Genomic DNA, 19,697 nt, shown 5'->3' with positions numbered 1-19,697 from the left:
TAGAATTAAAAAGAAAAAATTATCCGAAAATCCCACTTTTAAATATTTGTGTATACAAGAGATTTTTTTTTTTGCATAACGGTACTATGGTATACCGTACAATACTTCGGTATGTCGTAAAAGTACGGTATACCACAATGACTGTAAGGTAACGATATCAAAAATTAACGATACCGAAATTTCGGTATACTGCGGTATACCGAAATTTCAGTATGGTATCAGTATGATATTTTGTCATACTGCAGTTTTCGATAAGGTATGCGGTATGACGTTCTCGGTACGATATACCATACCGATCTACCCTAGTTGGTCTTCATAAGTAAGCTTTCATTTTTATCCGGATATTATTAAATCATTAAATGATTTTAATACAATAAAATTCATAGTTCCACGGAAATCTAACAAATTTTCAAACGCATTAAAAATCATATTCAGTACTTTTAGATCAGGATTTTTAAAGGAGTGAGCAGTACGTATATTTTATAAAGGGATATTAGTCTCTAAAGTTATAAATTTTAGCCTAAAATTTGTTGGTATTTTTTACGAACTTCTGTTAGGTTCTTAAGTATTGAGTTTCTTTTTTTACTCCCTCCGTCCCAAGATAAGTGATTTGTATTTTTTTTTGGGATGTCTCACTATAAGTGACCTATTTCCATTTTTAGCAAAAAGTCATCTCTCTTACTTTATTCTCCACCTACTTTATTCTCTCTTCTCTCCTCTACTTTTCCCTCTCTCATACATTACTCTCTCCACTTTAACTTATTTAAATACCATTCCTTAAATCTCGTGCCCAAAAGAAGTAAGTCACTTATCTTGGGACGGAGGGAGTATATTATATGGATGATCCGATCCGCAAGGACTGTGATTGGGAATTATTTGATCATCTTTCTCTGGAGAAGAGGCAAAATAGAATCAACTTGAATTCGGGACCGCTATTCGAAATCTTAGTGAAACACTGGATTTCTTATCTCATGTTTGCTTTTCGTGAAAAAATACCAATTGAAGTGGAGGGTTTCTTCAAACAACAAAGGGCTGGGTCAACTATTCAATCAAATGATATTGAGCGTGTTTCCCATCTCCTCTCGCGAAAGAAGTGGGCTATTTCTTTGCAAAATTGTGCTCAATTTCATATGTGGGAATTTCGCCAAGATCTCTTCGTTAGATGGGGGAAGAATCCGCACGAATCAAATTTTTTAAGGAACGTATCAAGAGAGAATTTGATTTGCTTAGACAGTGTGTGGTTGGTAAACAAGGATCGGTTTTTTAGAAAGGTACGGAATATATCGTCAAATATTCAATATGATTCCACAAGATCCAGTTTCGTTCAAGTAACAGATTCTAGCCAACTGAAAGGATCTTCTGATCAATCCAGAGATCATTTGGATTCCATTAGTAATGAGGATTCGGAATATCACACATTGATCAATCAAAGAGAGATTCAACCACTAAAAGAAAGATCGATTTTTGGGATCCTTCCTTTCTTCAAACGGAAGGAATAGAGATAGAATCAGACCGATTCCCGAAATGCCTTTCTGGATATTCCTCAATGTCCCGGCTATTCACGGAACGTGAGAAGCAGATGATTAATCATCTGCTACCGGAAGAAATCCCAGAATTTTTTGGGAATCCTACAAGTATGAATTTCCTAGGAACTCATCATTTCTTTTCCAAATTGAAATCAAACTTGTGAGAAATTTACTATAAAATCTAAATTCGTGAATTTGACTACCTAATCTAAAGTTCGTGGAACATACTAAATTCAATCAAAGGTTATGATTTTAAGAACCAATAATCTTGATATAAAATTTACTCTTTGTACAAAGTTTTCTATTTTAATTGGTACTTCCTCCGTTCACAAAATGTTGTTTACATTTGACTCGGCGCGAGTTTAAGAAACGTGAAGAAAAGTGAGAAAAAACTATTGAAATGTGGGTCCACATTTATATACTTCATTCGTCCCACTTTAGGAGTCTCATTTGAGTTCGGTACGAGATTTAAAAAATGTAAAGGAAAGTTGGTGAAAAACCTAGTGGAAGTGTGGAACGTGGGACCCAACTTTATATACTCCACCCGTCCACAAAAAATAGACAAGTTTTACTATTTTGGCCGTCCATTAAAATTAGACTACTTTCTAAATATGGAAAGTTTTAAATATTTAAATATTATTAATAATGTGGGCTCATGAACAATCCACTAACACTACTCATCTCTTACTTTTTTTCCATCTATCTTACTTTATCAATTTCATGTTAAAAACCGTGCCATACATAAATATGTCTATTTTTGGTGTATCACTGACGGACCCAGGTGGGGTTGAGTGGGGTCGACCGACTCCACCGTGGTCCTACGAGCACTATCGGAAACCCCATTCTTGGACCTCCGAAATCCCGCACAACTCCATCTTCGACCCCACCGAGCTCTGCCTTGACCGCGAGCGGCGGACTTCCACCACAATCCTTCAGCCTTTGCAGTAAATAAAATGAGAGATACAGAAAATTCGTGAGTAAAATAGAATAGATGAGAGAGATGAACACAGAGAAAGAGCTGAGAGTTCAGACGAAGAAGAAGATACGTTTAATGCTTATTTTATTCAATCATTTTTTTAGTTAAATGGGCTAAATATATGGGCCCATTATTGAATTAGTTGCTACCGTATGATAATAAAAGATAGATCCATTGATTAATGGAAGATAATTATATTTATATTTTATTATATTTATTGATTTTTTTTCACTTATTGATAAACATGAAAGTATTTATTTAAAAAATATTTAAATATATCATTAAAAATAAATATTTAAATTATAATAGTATACTCCTTCCATCGCCATTAGGAGTCTCATTCCTTGGCGGCACGAGTTTTAAGTAATGTTAAGAAAAATGGGTGAAAAAAAGTTAGTGCAATAGGAGTCCCACTTGTATATATTAATTTTAAATAGAGTGGAATGAATTAGGTAAAGGTGCGACCCTATTAATATTTATGGTAAAAGTGAACCGGGACTCCTATTCACGGACGGACTAAAATGGAAAAAATGGACTTCTATTCGCGGACGTAGGGAGTATATTTTTTAAATAATTATAGTAATATTATTTTTGTATTATATTCGACCCCACGAGTTTCGATTCCTGGATCCGTCATTGTGGTGTATAGAGGGAGTATTAGTTTTATAATAAAATGTGAGTAAAAACAAATTAGAATATCAGATTTATTATCACTTAAGAAATATTTCAACCGAGACTCCTAAAGTGAAAATAGACAATCAACTCCTACAAGCCTCATCATTTAGTTTTGTAAGTTGATTGTCCGGTCAATTATGCTTATAGGAGTTGTAGCTTCATCATGCGAGACTCCTAAAGTAAGACTAGACAATCAACTCCTACAAGCCTCATCATTTAGTTTTATAAGTTGATTGTCTGGTCGATTATGCTTATAGGAGTTGTAGCTTCATCATGAGAATATGGGTTTTATTTTAAAAAAGAGTTGAAGAGTCGATGAGAGTAGCTTTAGTAGAGAGTCCATCCGTCTACGGATAAAATTCACAATATGGATGTGACTGGTCCTACCTACACTAGTGATTATCCTAAGAATTAGCTATTGAGTGAAATCTTCTTATCTTCGTCTTCGTCTTTCATCTTAAAGTACTTTTGTGTTAGTGTTCCATTCCAATATCCATAACTAATATTCCCTTCGTCTCTAAAGAGTATGAACTTTGGGTTTGACATGTGTTTTAATGCATTATTAGTAAAGTAAGAGATAGATAGATAGAGAAAGTTTTTTAAGTATTATTAGTGAAGAATGAGTCTCACCTTATTAGAGAGAAGAGTGTTTTTAAAATTGAAAGTTCATACTCTTTGGGGACAGACAAAAAAGGAAATAGTACTCTTTAGGGACGGAGGAGGTACTTTTTTTAATCACCTTAGGTAATAAAATATTTAAAATACTACTCTCTTCGATCATGAAAAGGTAATGAAAGTAATGTTAGTAGATAATTGAGTCAACAATATTACTCCCTTCGTCCCACAATAAGAGTCACATTTAATCATTTCAGTATGTCCTACGATAAGAGTCACATTTCACTTTTACCATAATAGTAAATAGATCTCATATTTCCCCCACTTACTTCCCGCAAATTCAATTATAAAACCAATATAAAAGAGTGAACTCCATATTTGTAACATCCCTAACCCGAAACATGTATCATTTTGAATTATTGCATGTTTTATTGTCAAGGCGTAATATATATATTTAGTGGATATCCTAATAATCATTTTTGTTTTGTTTTATTTTGTTTTATTTTAATAGCAATAAATAAAATTATTTGTATATAGACTAAACATAATTATGAAGTTAGATGACTAACTTAATTATGTCTCATGCGTTTTATATATGTACAAATAGTCAGTACATAAATCTACTTAGTATTTATATATGTACATTTAGTTTTATTTTAATGCAATATAATTTCATGTGTGTGCATGGGATTTAAAAAAATATGTAGTGAGAGTAGAAAACGAAAAGAAAGTAATTCTTTATACTAATATAACTTATGAGATAAGTTTGGCAATGGATACGTGTAACTTTTATATCATTTGATAATTAGGGTCGTGTAACCTAAGCTACATAGTAAGGCGGTTATTTTTTTATAAAAGAAAATATACAATAAAAAAATAAAAGAAAAAGGAGTTGGAAGAGGTTAAACCAAGTAGAGAAAGAGAGAGCTCCTACATTTTTTTTAATTTTTGAGTTTTAGAGGTAAGTTTAAGAAGTTTAATCAATTCATGTACTCTTCGTATATGTGAATTTATTTGAAATCTATCCTAACATATTTTATATTTACCTCTCGTGTGTTGTATAAAGTTTGGGTTGGAAAATTATGGCATAGTATGTATTCAAAATGAATAAGCAAGGTTCTATGTTTTGGCAACATGTATATCTTTCTCTAATATATAAAGGTGAATTAATTAAGGAGAAATATTGACTAAAAATGGCTTAATGCATTTATATTATATTCTAAATATATTAGAAAAAAATTATTGGTTTATAATGAATAAGTCAGAATATGGTATGTCCTTGATTCGATCTCAGTTAGCAATTGTTATTCATACGCTAGGGCTAAATTGCTATTATATCATACTCCCTCCGTCCACAAATAAGAGTCTTGTTTTTCCATTTTGGTCCATCCACAAATAAGAGTCCCAGTTCATAACTACAATAAATGGTAAAGAGACCCCACATTCCACCAACTCATTCCACCAACTCATTCCACTTACATATCATTTAAAACTAATATATACAAGTGGGGATCCCTATTCCACTAACTTTCTTCCACTCACTATTCTTAACATTTCTTAAAACCCGCACCATTTAGAAATGAGACTTTTAATCATGGACGAAGGGAGTACATATTAGTCATCCGATAATTAAGCAGGATACATATTCAGGTATATTATTTTAAATGTGCATGTGTTATATAGGAACAAGGGCCATAGATAGAGAAACAGGGCCAAGTGCTCGACCTGATTATTTGTCTTAGCCAGGTGTATATAAATCACACTTTTAATTTTACATGTTTTATGTGCTTTTTTGCTAGGTGTTAAATAAAGTGAATAATTTGATCATATGATGTGACTCTGATATAATTATGTGTTATTTGATATAGATGGTGGAATATGTGAAATGAATTATATGATAGAAATATGTGATTAGTACAATTGATATGTTTGCACATGGTTTTGGAATTATTTGAATTATTGGATTAAAGAGGATCTGTGACAGTCATGGTCTGGGTCTGATATCAATGGCAATGGACCTACGGGTCATATACAATGACAATGGACCTACGGGTCATATATACAATGACAATGGACCTTCGGGTCATATATATGTATACAATGGCAATGAGACCTACGGGTCATATATACAATGGCAAGGACCTTCGGGTCATATATATATGTACAATGGCAATGAGACCTTCGGGTCATGATACAATGGAATCCCGGACAGAAGTCAGGCTTGATTTGTCACAGAATAATAAACTGAACAAAGTGGCATATGCATATGTACATGAAATTGTTTCTAATATTTGTTGGTTATTGTTATGTATATTGGTTAAAGAATATATTGATATCTGGGATGTGGAATTAAAGGTAAGGTTTATATGCACTGAGTTGTGGCTCATATAAACCACTAATATATTTCATGAATAAGATATCAGTGAACCTTTTGGGTTGACGTGAGTCATAGGAACTCCACATGTTATCAGGGTCGGCGGTTGACGCGTTTTTGCAACCTTCTCCCCCTCATCATTTTTGCATGTAAATGTATATTATAAAGAGTGGTGAGAGGGTCCCACTAATGTTCAGAAAGTTATGAAATATGTACTTGATAAATTTTAGTTTTTTAAATTATATAATATATGTGTTTTATTTACTTGACGTGTGGATTATATTTTAAATATTGAATTTATTTATAGTAAGTGCATAAGTCATAAGGGTTGAGGTGTGACAATATTCCACTAACTTTTTCAACTCAATATTTTTTACATTTCTTAAAACTCGTACCCATTCCAAATGTGACTCCTATTGTGGGACATAGGGAGTATTAGTTATGTACTTAGTTAAATTTCCAAAATTAGAAAGTTCATATTTTTTAGAGACGGACTAAAAAAAATTCGGAGTATTTTTCAGGAACGAAAAGTAAAGAGATCTAAGTTACGGTAATTAAATTCATAACATAACTTACACCATAAGCAATGGCAGACACATGATTTCGACTTAGGAGAGGGGTCCAATAAACTATTATCAGTTGTAGAGTATTTTTTTATATTTGTCTCACCGCAAGTAGTTGTGGCGTAGGAAGTCACGAAATATTAGATGAATAATGAGTAACTAATGATAAAATGATGGCGTCAATTAGGCCTGTCAAATCGGGTATCTGCGGATATCCGATCCGAAAATTTCGGGTATCCGATCCCGAATTTTCCAAAATCTAGTACCCGATAGCCGATCCGATTTTAATTATGGATACCCGGATACCTGACTCGGGTATCCAGTCCCGAATAATCGAGTATCCAGTCCTGATTTCAATTTTAATTTTGAGGAAAGTTGGGCGCGCAGAAAGGGCGGCGGCGCTGGGAGATGAGACTGCCCCCAGCTGGGCAGTAGATGAGAGCTCGTTGTGGCCGCCGCTGGGAGAAGAGACGACGGCAACGTTGGGAGAGGTTACAGCGCCGGCAGACAGCAGTGGGCGCAGGTGAGAGAGTAGTAGAGCTGGAGAGAGGAGGGAGTCGTGTCTGCTATAAATCTGTAACTCAGTTACTACCATTAATCCTAATATTTAATTACTTAAACTTTAAAATTAGAACTAATATAAGTAATTAGAAATTAAGTATATACTACATCTGTCCACCAAAATTTGTCCCATTTTATCATTTCCGTCCATCCCCCAAAATTTGTCTCATTTCACTTTTATCATTTTTGGTAGTGGACCACATATTCCACTAACTCATTCCTACTCACGTTTTATTATAAAACTAATATATAAAAGTAGGACCCACAATCCACTAATTTTTTCAACTCACTTTCATTACATTTCTGAAAACCCGTGTCGGGTCAAAGTGGGACAAATTTTGGTGGACGGAGGTAGTAGTATAAAGCGGACATGTCACAGTTGGGTATTTCATCTTTGGGTGTGTAAATAAGTTAAGTATATGCAAATTAGAATACACACTATATATTAATTTTTTAAAAAAATCGGATAGTTCGGGTATACCCGATACCCGAAAATTCAAAATTCTCAATACCCGATCCGAAATCTGAAAAATTGGATTTCGGGTATCCAATTATCCAACTTTTTCGGGTTCGGATATCGGGTATCCAATATCCGATATCCATTTTGACAGGCCTAGCGTCAATAACTTCCTTTTTCCCACTAAATGTAAAACATTTGTTTTTCGACGCAAGATTCTATTTAGTGTTTATAAGTTAAGTACATAAATAATAAAGTAATAGAGAGAAAAATATAGAGATAATGTTATTTTCATTTTAATGGAAAGTATAATAAATAAGGAGAATTTTTTTATTACAAAGTATGTGCGAAACAAAAAGAATGAAGTGTGTGCATTTGGTTTTTAGTACAAGATTTTTTTAGTGTTATTTTATAAGTTTAGTAAAGAAATAATAACATAAAGATAGAGAAAAATATATAGATAATATTGTTATTACTATTTTATTGGGGAGTAATAAATGAGGAGAATTTTTTTTATTGCCAAGTGTGAAAAAAATGAATTGTGTGCAAGTTTAATAATAGCTTGTGTAGTTGAAAAAATGGGAAGTAAACAAAATAGAAGGTGCAGTGTGATGGAAGTATAAGTTGTGCATGAATTTTAATTTTAGGAGGATATAAATTGTACATGAATATTATTCTTAGAAGGATTCGCACTCGAACCTCCCAATTAGAGGTGCCCACGGTTTAGAAATCGGCGGTTACGGTTCGAAACTGTCGATTCCAATTTTGGAAATTGTTGAATCGGAACCGAACTGTGAGGGTGTTTCGCGGTTATGGTTCCGGTTCCAAAACCGTCGGTTTCGGTTCCGAACCGGCGGTTTTTTTTTCAGATTTTTGCGGTTCCGGCTTGATTTTACAGTTTTCCGGCGGTTTTCGCGGTTCCGGTTCAAAATTTTTTGAACCTGAACCGAACCACGGTTCAAAAATTGACGGTTTCGATTCGGATAAATTCTCACGGTTTCGGTTTTGAACCGTAACCGCCAGCTATGGTTTCGGTATTAACCGCCGGTTCGATAAACTTTGGGCAGGTCTACTCCCAGTTGGTAGTCTTTACCTCAACCGCTCGAGGCTCGAGCTGATGAATGAGTTTTTTCAATTTGTGAAACTAGTATATATAGTTAAACTTACAAATGTTGGGGGTTCCATCTTTCACCACCAACGTTTTCGAAACAACTTTATTATTTCGGCATTGTTCTTTCATTCATTATTGAACCCAAAATACTTTTTCTCTCTTTCCTAATGGACTAGTCCTCTCAAACAAACTATCCTAAACAAATCTCTATATTTAATCACGATTAAATGTCAAAACGTTAGATTTGAGAGATTGAAGCGATCCGCAGGTAAGTTGAACGTCCGATCACAAAATAAAAAATAAAAATAAAAATAAAAACAAAAAAAATGTTTAATAATTTGTGTTGTACAGTTGGGAAGCAGCTCCAAGTTTGGTGTTGGTATCTAAGTAACCCCTTCTCTAATAGATTATGAATGAAAGGGTCCCTACTTTTGCAATATGATCTAAAATATAAAGTGACAAAAGCAAAAATTTATAAAGTGTGCAAAAATTAAAAATCAAGAGTGGTCTTATCCGAAATCTGGAAAAGCATTTACCCACTACATTATGTTGGTGGAAATTAAGGGAAGCTAATATGCTCTTCATATCACATTTTTCTTCATACATCTCAGTAGACAAAAAGACAACTCTGGGATTCATTTGGTGTACTTTTGCTTGCCACCCACACCTCCACCCAATGGCCTACTTGGATTAATCAGTGCTGAAGTTCGTATTCTCATAACTAGCACATACATTGATCATAGATATTGAGATTTATTCAATTTCAATTTTGTGATCTGATGTTCCAGTATATGGTCCATCCACTCAAATAAATTCAATTGAAGTCTATTCATTTTCAATATATATAATTAGTGTGGAAGCATTAAAGTTTGCTCCTTTATTAATTGTGTAGATGAATTAGGGTTAATTCTTAATGAGTAGTTCACATAGTATACTACTACAAATTAATATCAACTAGTTGAGTGATAATTAATAGTAGCATTAATCCATTTGTACCAAGATGATGCATTCATGTAAGCTAGGACGCAAAGATAACCACTACATGAAATAATAAATATTACTACTATACTCACTAAATTACACAAGACACTATAAGATAGTCCACTTTTAGTATAGTTTTCAGCAAATAAATATCTAATCACACTACTATAGGTTACTACACTATTGAGCACAGGTAGGTTTAGCGACAATAGGTAGCTAGGTTAATTAGACAAAGAAAAAGCATATCCATCTTCCCAAAACGATTCGTTACACAAGTGCAAAAGCTTTCAAACAAGAAGAACTGCAAAAAGCATAGAATTACAAAAGCAAAGAAGTATATATATAATACTATGAATTAGAAATGTGATGCTATTATAATTATATAGTAGCATTCATTTTGATGGTTTCCATACCGATGCCCATACTACAGGTTCCTCTTTCCATGCCAAAAAAATCCCAGTCTGATCATCCTCGGCCGCCGCCACCAACGACCACCCCGCCCTGTATCTCTTCAGCAGCGCCCTCACGTCGTCCACCACGTCCTCGCTGTGCGCCACCGCAGAGAATCCCGCCTCCCGGAGCCTCTCCGACCACTGCCTCCCCCTCTCCCTCTCATGCTCCTCCACTTTATCATCACCATCACACGCCAAAACCCTAACTATGCTCCTCAGGCACTCCCTCTCCAGCATCAGCTTCTCGTTGCTCGTCGCCGCGAAGCTCTCCTCCAGCATGTCGAAATACACCGTGTGGAACCTCAGGCACTCCTCGAAGCACTCCACGAAATCGTCCCTATTGCTCGAGAAATCCGCCTCTTCTTCCACCACCGTCACCACCTTAGGGTTTACCCATTTCATCGTCTCAATCAAATTAGGGCTCAGCGCGCCCACGCAGTTCACCGCCACGGCCTCTCCCTCGCGGACTGTTAGAGAGTCCTTGCTGAGATCGGCGACGACGGAGAGCTCGAAGGGGACGCCCATGAGCCTGGCGAATTTCTCGATCCGCGGGGTGATCTCCTTCATGGCGGATTTAACGGCGGCGGTGGCGGCGACGACGGTGAGGCGGAGGCGGGGGGTGTCGTCGGTGCGGGTGGCGAGGGCTTCTAGAAGGGTGGGCCACTGGGTGCAGAGGGTGGTGCTGACGTCGATGATGTGGAGGTTGGGCTCGCCCTCGAAGGCCTCCAGCGTGGCGCCGTTGGACGCCACGTGGCCGAATGTGGTCCACGGGCTGACCTCTTGGAATTTCAGGATTAGTTTTCTTGATGAGTCAAACGAGTGGCTCCGCTCCGCCACGGAGGCTAGGGTTTTGTAGCAGCGGCGGCCGGAGTCGGTGGCCTTGCAGAAGAGGGCTTGGAGGAAGTAGGCGGCGATCTTCTGGTCGGGGTCGCCGTAGGGGGAGGCCAGCTCGTTCAGCATCCACAGGAGGTGGTGCATCTTGCCGGAGTCCTTTTGCGACATCGCCGCCGCGCACTCGCGGAGGAGCTTCGCCGCCCACTTGGCCTCACCGCCGCCCTCCGCGGCCGAGTCCGAGGAGGAGGTGGTGGTGGTGCTCGGCTGCATGTCTCCTCTAGGGTTGAGGAATTTGGGATTGGCATCCATGGATTTAGCTAAGGTGCATTTGGCATAGATAAAGAGGAGAAAACAAAAGCATATGCAGGAATCTATATAATTTGTATTCAATGATCAGTTTATAGTTTATATATGGTCATTCTCATATCAATATGTTACTTACTATTTAAAGAGGAATGGGTCCATCACTCCATCATCATGCATTCATGCTAATGCTATATTAATTAAGTAATTAATTTTATGGTTTTGAAGTAGTTTGACATCCTTTCTATATACAAAGATATATGCCCTTTTCGGTGTTATTTAATAATGTGGGAGAAACCAAATTAAATTGAGTATTTGGTGCTTCAATTAGCATTTTGGTTTTGGAATTATTGGTTGAGTTTGCTTCCAAACTTTTATTCTATTTTGGATTCAATAGAAACTAATTATATATGCTTCAACTGATAGCCTAGGAACAAACGGGAAGACAAAATGATCATATGTTTATGATGTTAGCCTCTCAACAAAACACTAATTAATCATTTTCATGGGGTATAAATAATTAAGCATATATTTGAGCTCAAGGGAATCACGATTAAATAATAATTTTTGGTTTAAGGCTAATTAATTAGTAGAGTCCAGGTAGGACTTGTGCTCTAGGTAGGCTAATGATGACAAGTAGATGATGATAAAAACTATATGCTGAAGAGAAAACGTATGCATAATCCTTCATTTTGACTTGGTTTCTCCAAACTTTGGGTGTAAATATGTTTTTATTTTTTCCTTGTTAATAGTAATTCTGTGTTGTTGAATTTATTAGCTGCACTATCAAAACTCAAAGTGTATGTATAGAAAGCACTTATATCTTTAAATAATTATATTATTTAAAATAAATAATTTCATTAAAATAATTAAAAATATATATAATTGAAAAAAATCACAATTTAAATAAAAAGTTGCATAGGAAATGAAAACAATACATAATTTAAAACACTTTTAATTGAATTAATTTAAGTTTAATGCAAAAACCTTTGTTATAAATTACTTACATAACAACATTTTGGAGCAAATTTTATAGAGTTTCAAATCAGTATTACATTAAACATACATCTAATTAATCATGTTGTGAACTTTTGCACAATGCACGTAAATACGTAATAATGAAAATACTTCGTAAAACTTGCTCTAATTATGTGCTAAATTCAAAGGATAAAAACCTACTCACCTATAAAAAGTTAGGCAAAAGTGGATGTAAGAGATAAGATATGAATAACTGTAATGAACATAAGACCTACTTTAGGACCTTGGACGTTTTTTCAAAGAATGAAGACAACTCATAGCTATATTCACCAAAGCAACTCACCTGACCAAGTTAGAAATCTGTCAACACAAATGGGCATCTCAAAACTACTCACATGCTTATAAACTCATGCTCGATACAAAAGTTTTGATTCTTGTCATATTTGCAAAAGATATTTTCATTCAGCATCTCATCACTGTTTATAACACAAATCTTTCCAAAAATGAAGTGACCTATCCTCAAACTCAATATGTCATTCCAAAAGGCCACCACATACTCATCCATAGATGAGATACTCATGAAAGGGTCATCATGCAAACTTCGATCCATCTTTGCAAAGCCAAGATGTTAATTTTCCACCTCCACAAAGCCATTCACAAAATTTCTATCAAAATAAGTAGGAAAACCTAATAAAATTAACAACCCTATTCTCCACACTAAACCCAAAAGTCAACAAAAAATCAACACAGCCGGGTCAGCCCTAGACCTTACCCGAAACTATATATATTCAGCTCGAATCGATCCCTAATCTGATTAGGATCTGATCCAAATCTAACTCATTTTCCTTTATGACCCAAACTCAGGGTATATATGTTATTTAAGAAACACTCGTTATCTACATAAACAAGACTTATAATGAATAAAAGTAACTATTGTGTAGTTACGGTTCTTACTACAAAAAATGTTTTTAGCACAACGCGTTAAATTTTTTGAAAAAGTAACCACAATTTTGGACGCAAAAGAATATGTCCTAAACTCGAAGACAAATTATCTTAATCATTTGTATTTGGAGGACATTTCCATTTGCGGCTCCTAAGCGTTGGTGATATATTTAGAAACATAGACTAGCATTATTAATTGCACTTAAAATGTCCTTAGTCCTTTTTTTTAGTGTCTTATCAGTATAATAAAAAAGTGATACTTCATTATTGTTAAAATATTTTTTTTTCTTAAGAAAATTCGAGTCAGATTGAGCTTGTTGCGCCTCAAAAATTAATTTATGGCTACTCCTAGTGGTAACTCTTAAGACGAAGCCATAGGATTGTAATCAATTTAATTTACAATAAAATAGAAAGTGATTAAATTAATTGACCCGAGCTACTAGCATACAAAGGGTAAGGGTTGTATAAATTGGCAAGTGGAATCATTTTATTGATCAAGCTCTTATTTTTTCCTTTTACTACTCTTCCGTTATCTCCGTTTCACTTTAAAAAGTTACTATTTATATATTGTTTTTTATTATAATTTTCAATATATAAAAATTTATAATCATACATATATATGTACTCTAAATATGAAAAGTTACTACTCCGTCCACGGAAAATATGAAAAAAATACTCCATCTGTCCACGAAAAATAGTCTCATTTTGCCATTCACAAAAAATAGTCTCATTTCTGAAAATGGAAAGTTTTTCTCTCATACATACTTTATTCACATTTTTTCTTTATCTCTTTTACTTTACCTGCTTTTTCTCATTCTCTCTTACTTTAGTAATTTCTCATTAAAATTTGTCCCGTCTACAAATTAGACTATTTTTTTTTTTTTGACCGAGGGAGTATGTTTTAAGTTGTGTTGATACGTAGATGAAAAATAAAGTATTTTTATTAATAAAAATTGAATAAAATTGGTTTGAAGGTCATAACTTAAGATTGCCTTGAGGCACCAAAAATCAAAGGGCACATTAGAGAATTTGTTGGATAGTTAGAAAATTAGAGAATACAACAAACACAATATAATGGCTTCTCCTTCAATCATTGGAGTCGTGTCTTTTATTCCTATACTACTCTTATAAATAATGGGAGATTTTAGTTCTTGGGCCCATCTAAATCCAATTGAATCGACTTTGAGCACGATTTATAACGGCAGACATTATAGTACTTAAACTAAGCATATCTGATACTGGAATTATATTTAATTATGGAAATATTACTTCGAGCACAAAAGAATACGTGATATCTGAATATTAAAATTATAATTAATTATGGAAATATTACTTCGAATACAAAAGGATACATCATACATGAATATTGAAACTAGAATACAAATTTAAAACCTAAAATGTTTAATGAATAAAAGGTTACAGGGAACAGGCTTAAAAACAAGTGGATATGCGATTTGAACATATGGTGCTCGATGGAAAGAGTGAAATTGTAATACACCTTATGTATACGAGTATCATTTTCTTCACATGAGAATGACATGTTTTTTCTGTAGATTACAGATTAAATTACCGATAATGGCCAGTTCCTCGGTGTTTAGTGACGGATTACCGACGGAAAACAGTGTTACTAACGGATTTAACAGATTATGACGAAATTTCCTTAGTCCACAACTATAAAAAAAATTACCGACATGTAAATTAACGACTACAAAATTTTCATCGGTAACATTATTAACCGACTGAAAATTAGGAATTACCGTAGCGCAAGAAATTTCTGCCGGTAAAATTGATTTTTTTTGGTGAAATAATACAATGGAATGTACGGCAACATACAACATATAAACAAGATGTAACATAGATTGATCAATTGGATGTATACATAATATTAATACCATTTTTACTGAATTCATGTATCTTTTTACATAGATCACAATTTTATTTTCAAATAAAGAGAATTATTTTATCTTAAGTTTCAATATCATTTTCAGTCTATTTTTTTTCTCAAACCAATATAATTTTTATTCAAAATATCATTTTGTATGTAAAACAAAAACAGTCAACTCCATAATCATTTTTCATGATAAAACAAAAACAATCAACTATCCAGACGTAGTTGAGGCTGTCTTCTCTATTTTATTATCTCTCACTTTAACCATTATACTTCATCCTATAAAAATATGTACATTTTCCATTTATGGAAAGTTCCTCCAACTCATTACCCATATACATCAATATATTTACAACTTATACCATTATGGCCCAACTTTACAACTCAATAAACAATAATAATAATATAGGTCTCACTATCAACTAACACTACTTTAACTACCCTTGTGGGCCTTAACTACCTTGAGATAAAGGGAGTATTATTTTCAATCAAGCCCAATATCATTTTTACAACTCAGAATGTCATTTTTTTATCAATAAACATAATATTATCATCACAGAAAAACAGTATCATTGTTCATGTATTACAATATCATTTTCTCAGCATTGGATATAATACAATGCAATTAGGATTTGCTAGAATAGTCATAAAACACTACAAAAAAACTCACCAATTAGTGACGAAATTCCTTCATTTAACAGATTAGTGACAGATCAAGTTTCGGCAGATCCGACATTAATAAACTTGTCAATAAAAAATTTTAGTGACGAATTTTCCGTTACTAAAGTTACTGTGACGGAAACTATAGGCGACTGCTTCGCATTAGTAATGGATAAATCTGTTACTATTAGTGACCGACACTTTTTAGTCACTAATTCCGTCACTAGTTGTTGAGCTATTGGATGCTGTCACTATTTTCCGCTTTTTTGTAGCGAAATTACTTTTAATTTGATATAAAAAAAATTAAATTAAAAATCTTGAATTATTTTAGGAAAAAAATTGATTTCTATATATTAAAATGTCAAAAATACATCTTCTTATTTAAAAGTTAATGAAAAAGAGAGATTAATTGTAGGCTTGTAGCCACTAAAACCCAAGATTATAGTCCTGATTAAGTTATTAGTTATTATGTAAGATGTGAGTAATTTTTTTTATTAAATTCATGCGGTTAATGTGTATTTTGCATAAAATATACCCCTCTCTATTTATTAGTATTGACCCGTATTCGTTTTTTTTCGACTCATTCAGTTAAGTTATTTCTTTTTTGGTAAAATCCAGAACATTTAATCTCTCATACTTTACTCTATGTCCTACTTTATTTGTCCCTATTTATCTACATTATTTTCGCTATCCTACTTTATTCACACTCAACTTAACTCACTAAATATTTCTTCCTTAATTTTCGTGCTCAAAAGAAATGTCACGATACAAATAAAATGAATGAATTACAACGTTAAGCTCGAACAAAATATAAAAAGTAAATAATTAGAAAATACTAGTGTTATTTAGTATTTGAGTTAATGTACATGATCGAAATACAATTGTAATTTGATGCTACATTTATTAAAAATGAGTTTGAGTTAGAAAATATAATCCAAGCCCCAATCCCATTTTTCGACTGCCACATCAGTTTCTATCATTTCAGCCCCAACATCCGCAAGACTACAATACCCAACCCCATCTTCAGCCACAATACAATTTCACAACCACTGTTTCAATTCAATTTTAGTTCATATATATTTGGCCTTAGTTTTAATATTCTATATTTTCCCCATTCTTTAAAAATAGAGATGACATTAATTTTAATGTATAATTAATAATGTAGAAAAGACATGGAAAGAAAAATTAATAGAGTATGAATGTGACTCATCTCATTAAAAAAAACTGAGTTATTAAATATAAAAGTAGGTTATTTTCATAGGACAAATAAAAATGAAAAAGGTTTTTATTAATCATGCTCAATTTTTCAATTTCACAACCATTATTCAATTCAATTCAATTTTAACTTCATATTTGACCTTAGGTTTAATATTCTATACTCTATTCGTTCCTTAAAAAGAAAGATGACACAAATTTAATGCATAATTAGTAATGTAGAAGAGAGATGGTAAGAAAAATATTGAAGTATAAAAGTAAATTATTTTTGTAGGACAAATAATGAGTTATCATTTATAAAAGTGAATTATTTTAATTGGACAAATAAAAATGATTTTTTTTTTCATTATTGGATATATAATGGTATATTTTGTATCCCACCTCAAGTACATATACAATCAGATACAAAAAAAATCTGTATAATACATATCAAGACAACATATATATTAAAAGTATCTTGTGTTTTGAAGTAAACAAAATATATATTAGATGTTCTCCGAGTTTTTAAAAAAGTTATTTGATGTTCACTCTACAAAAACATTAGGATGTCCCTTATGTATACTCTTTTTTTAGGTATACTCTTATCCACAATATCAAAATAAAATAGAATCCACATTAATTTAAGGTGTACTACATGATAGAAAGCCTAGGATTAATTATATTTGAAATAAATTAAATATGTTTATGATATGTAGTTTCAAATTTGTAATGATGATGCCGACTAATAATTGAACCAAATTATATGAGGGATAGGTAATTGAATGATCATCACATCTTTTCAATATAAAGTGATGACAAAGAGAAAATTTCACGCAACCTAAAGATACACATGCCATGTTTCATTAAATTATAACAGAAGCTAGCACAAAAGTTGGTTGCCTCAATAGTGTTACTTTTTAAAAGGATAGCTAGCAAATTTCACTTCCTTTTTAATAATTTTGATATTTATTCCAATTTGATTTGATACATATCTAGATCAAGTCATTTTAATTTCCAGAAATCTCGAGAAAATTACAATTGTCGCCTGAACCCAGGCGTCTGCTGTTCAGTGTGATTGAGAAAAAAATGAAGCATAGAAATATAATTTCATGTATTGTAGATGTTATTTAATTAGTAGGATAAATTAAATCCCATGCTATCCTTCTTCTAACAAAATGCTGTATTTATCGAACACAAGTGTGATACAGACCAAATAGGAGAACTCAGCCGAAAATACGAACTTGATAGGAGATAGAGCTCATTTAATCTACATATCTCACATCAGTTGTTCTCGTAATCAAATGTGGGAATTGAATCCATAACAAAGTGGTCTATATTTTTGTGATTTTGCTTGGTACATGCTCGATAAATCGGCGATGATCATTTCATTGAGCGCTTGGATACTCGCTAAATAATGTTTTTTTATTACTGTGCTCGCGACAACGTGAAAAACAATTGGGATAAATTCCTATTCAATCACGATTCAAATGTACAATTTGAGGAGCCTATAACGAGTCTAAAAAAATAAAATTGAGTTCTATCTAGGTGTAGTCCCTAACAATTATCAACGATGCAGGAGTATAGAGACATCACAATAAATGTAAGTGGGGTTGGCATTGGAGACCCAAAAAGTTTGAGCATGGATCCCAAGTTGAGAAGGTTAGAAAATGACAGTGTGTTGTGGCAATTTTAAAGTATCAAACTCGATAAATGTCCAACTTTGCTCCAACAACATGTACCATTCTTACTTGATGCGCTTTCAAGATATACAACCACTGTTCCCATCATGTCTTTACATTATTTTAGTTGGTAACCCCATGATTTTACAATTTATCGTCTATGAGCACTAGGAAGGTGACTTGACTAGCATTGGGCTATATTGATATTTATGTCGAAATTAAATACTCATACAAAATTATGTAAACGTACATAAATGTTAACTTATTGTAGTACTCTCTATTTTCTCGAACAAAGAAAGTTACCATCCGTGGCAATTGAGTCGTTTTATCATTTTGATTTATATTCGGCATTAGTTAACTCATTTCCATATTTAAAAATAATTAGGAATATAATGACATTTTGAGATCCTAGTTAAATTATCATGACTAGCTCTTAATTAAATATTTCGTCTTATTTTAAGTGACACTTTTTCTTTTTCTTTTTTCTGGATGTCTTAATCAAATTGACACATTTCTTAATATGAAAGCATTATAATCACTGTTTTATTCTCTTTCCACTCAACTCATAGAAAAAACTGCATAAAATCTTATATCGAATAAAAAATATGTATTCCATGTAGAGTCAGGTGGAGGGGCTCCTTTGATGAACCCTAACTTCTTCCATATAACCCATAATACTTATATACTGAGGCATGGGGGACTCTTGGAACTCCCGCTCATTTTAGATTTTCCTATATATGTATTATTCATTCAATAATTACCAAGTCATTCCATAGACCAATTGGTCGAGTGGTTGGTCTAGTATCCCATACGTCACAGGTTCAACCTTGTTAGCAAATATTTTGTAACACCCCCAACCCAACGTCTGCAGGAAGAATAGGTAATGTCACCCGTCAAGTTTGGCAATTTAAAATTTTTATTTTCTGAA

The 19,697-nt window shown here is 33.4% G+C and overlaps 1 pseudogene; it reads right to left on the bottom strand.

Moving 5' to 3' along the window:
* Window positions 1-10,064: 10,064 nt before the first annotated feature.
* On the bottom strand, window positions 10,065-11,528 carry LOC125220082 (protein SHORT-ROOT pseudogene; annotated as a pseudogene).
* Between the last annotated feature and the right edge of the window lie 8,169 nt (window positions 11,529-19,697).

The sequence above is a fragment of the Salvia hispanica genome, chromosome 1 (assembly GCF_029641045.1).
Source record: "Salvia hispanica isolate PSC_SH4W2 chromosome 1, Shi_PSC_v1, whole genome shotgun sequence".
Lineage (NCBI taxonomy): Eukaryota > Viridiplantae > Streptophyta > Magnoliopsida > Lamiales > Lamiaceae > Salvia > Salvia hispanica.
The sequence above is the reverse complement of the archived record's forward strand: the minus strand, read 5'-3'. Positions and strand labels throughout refer to the sequence as shown.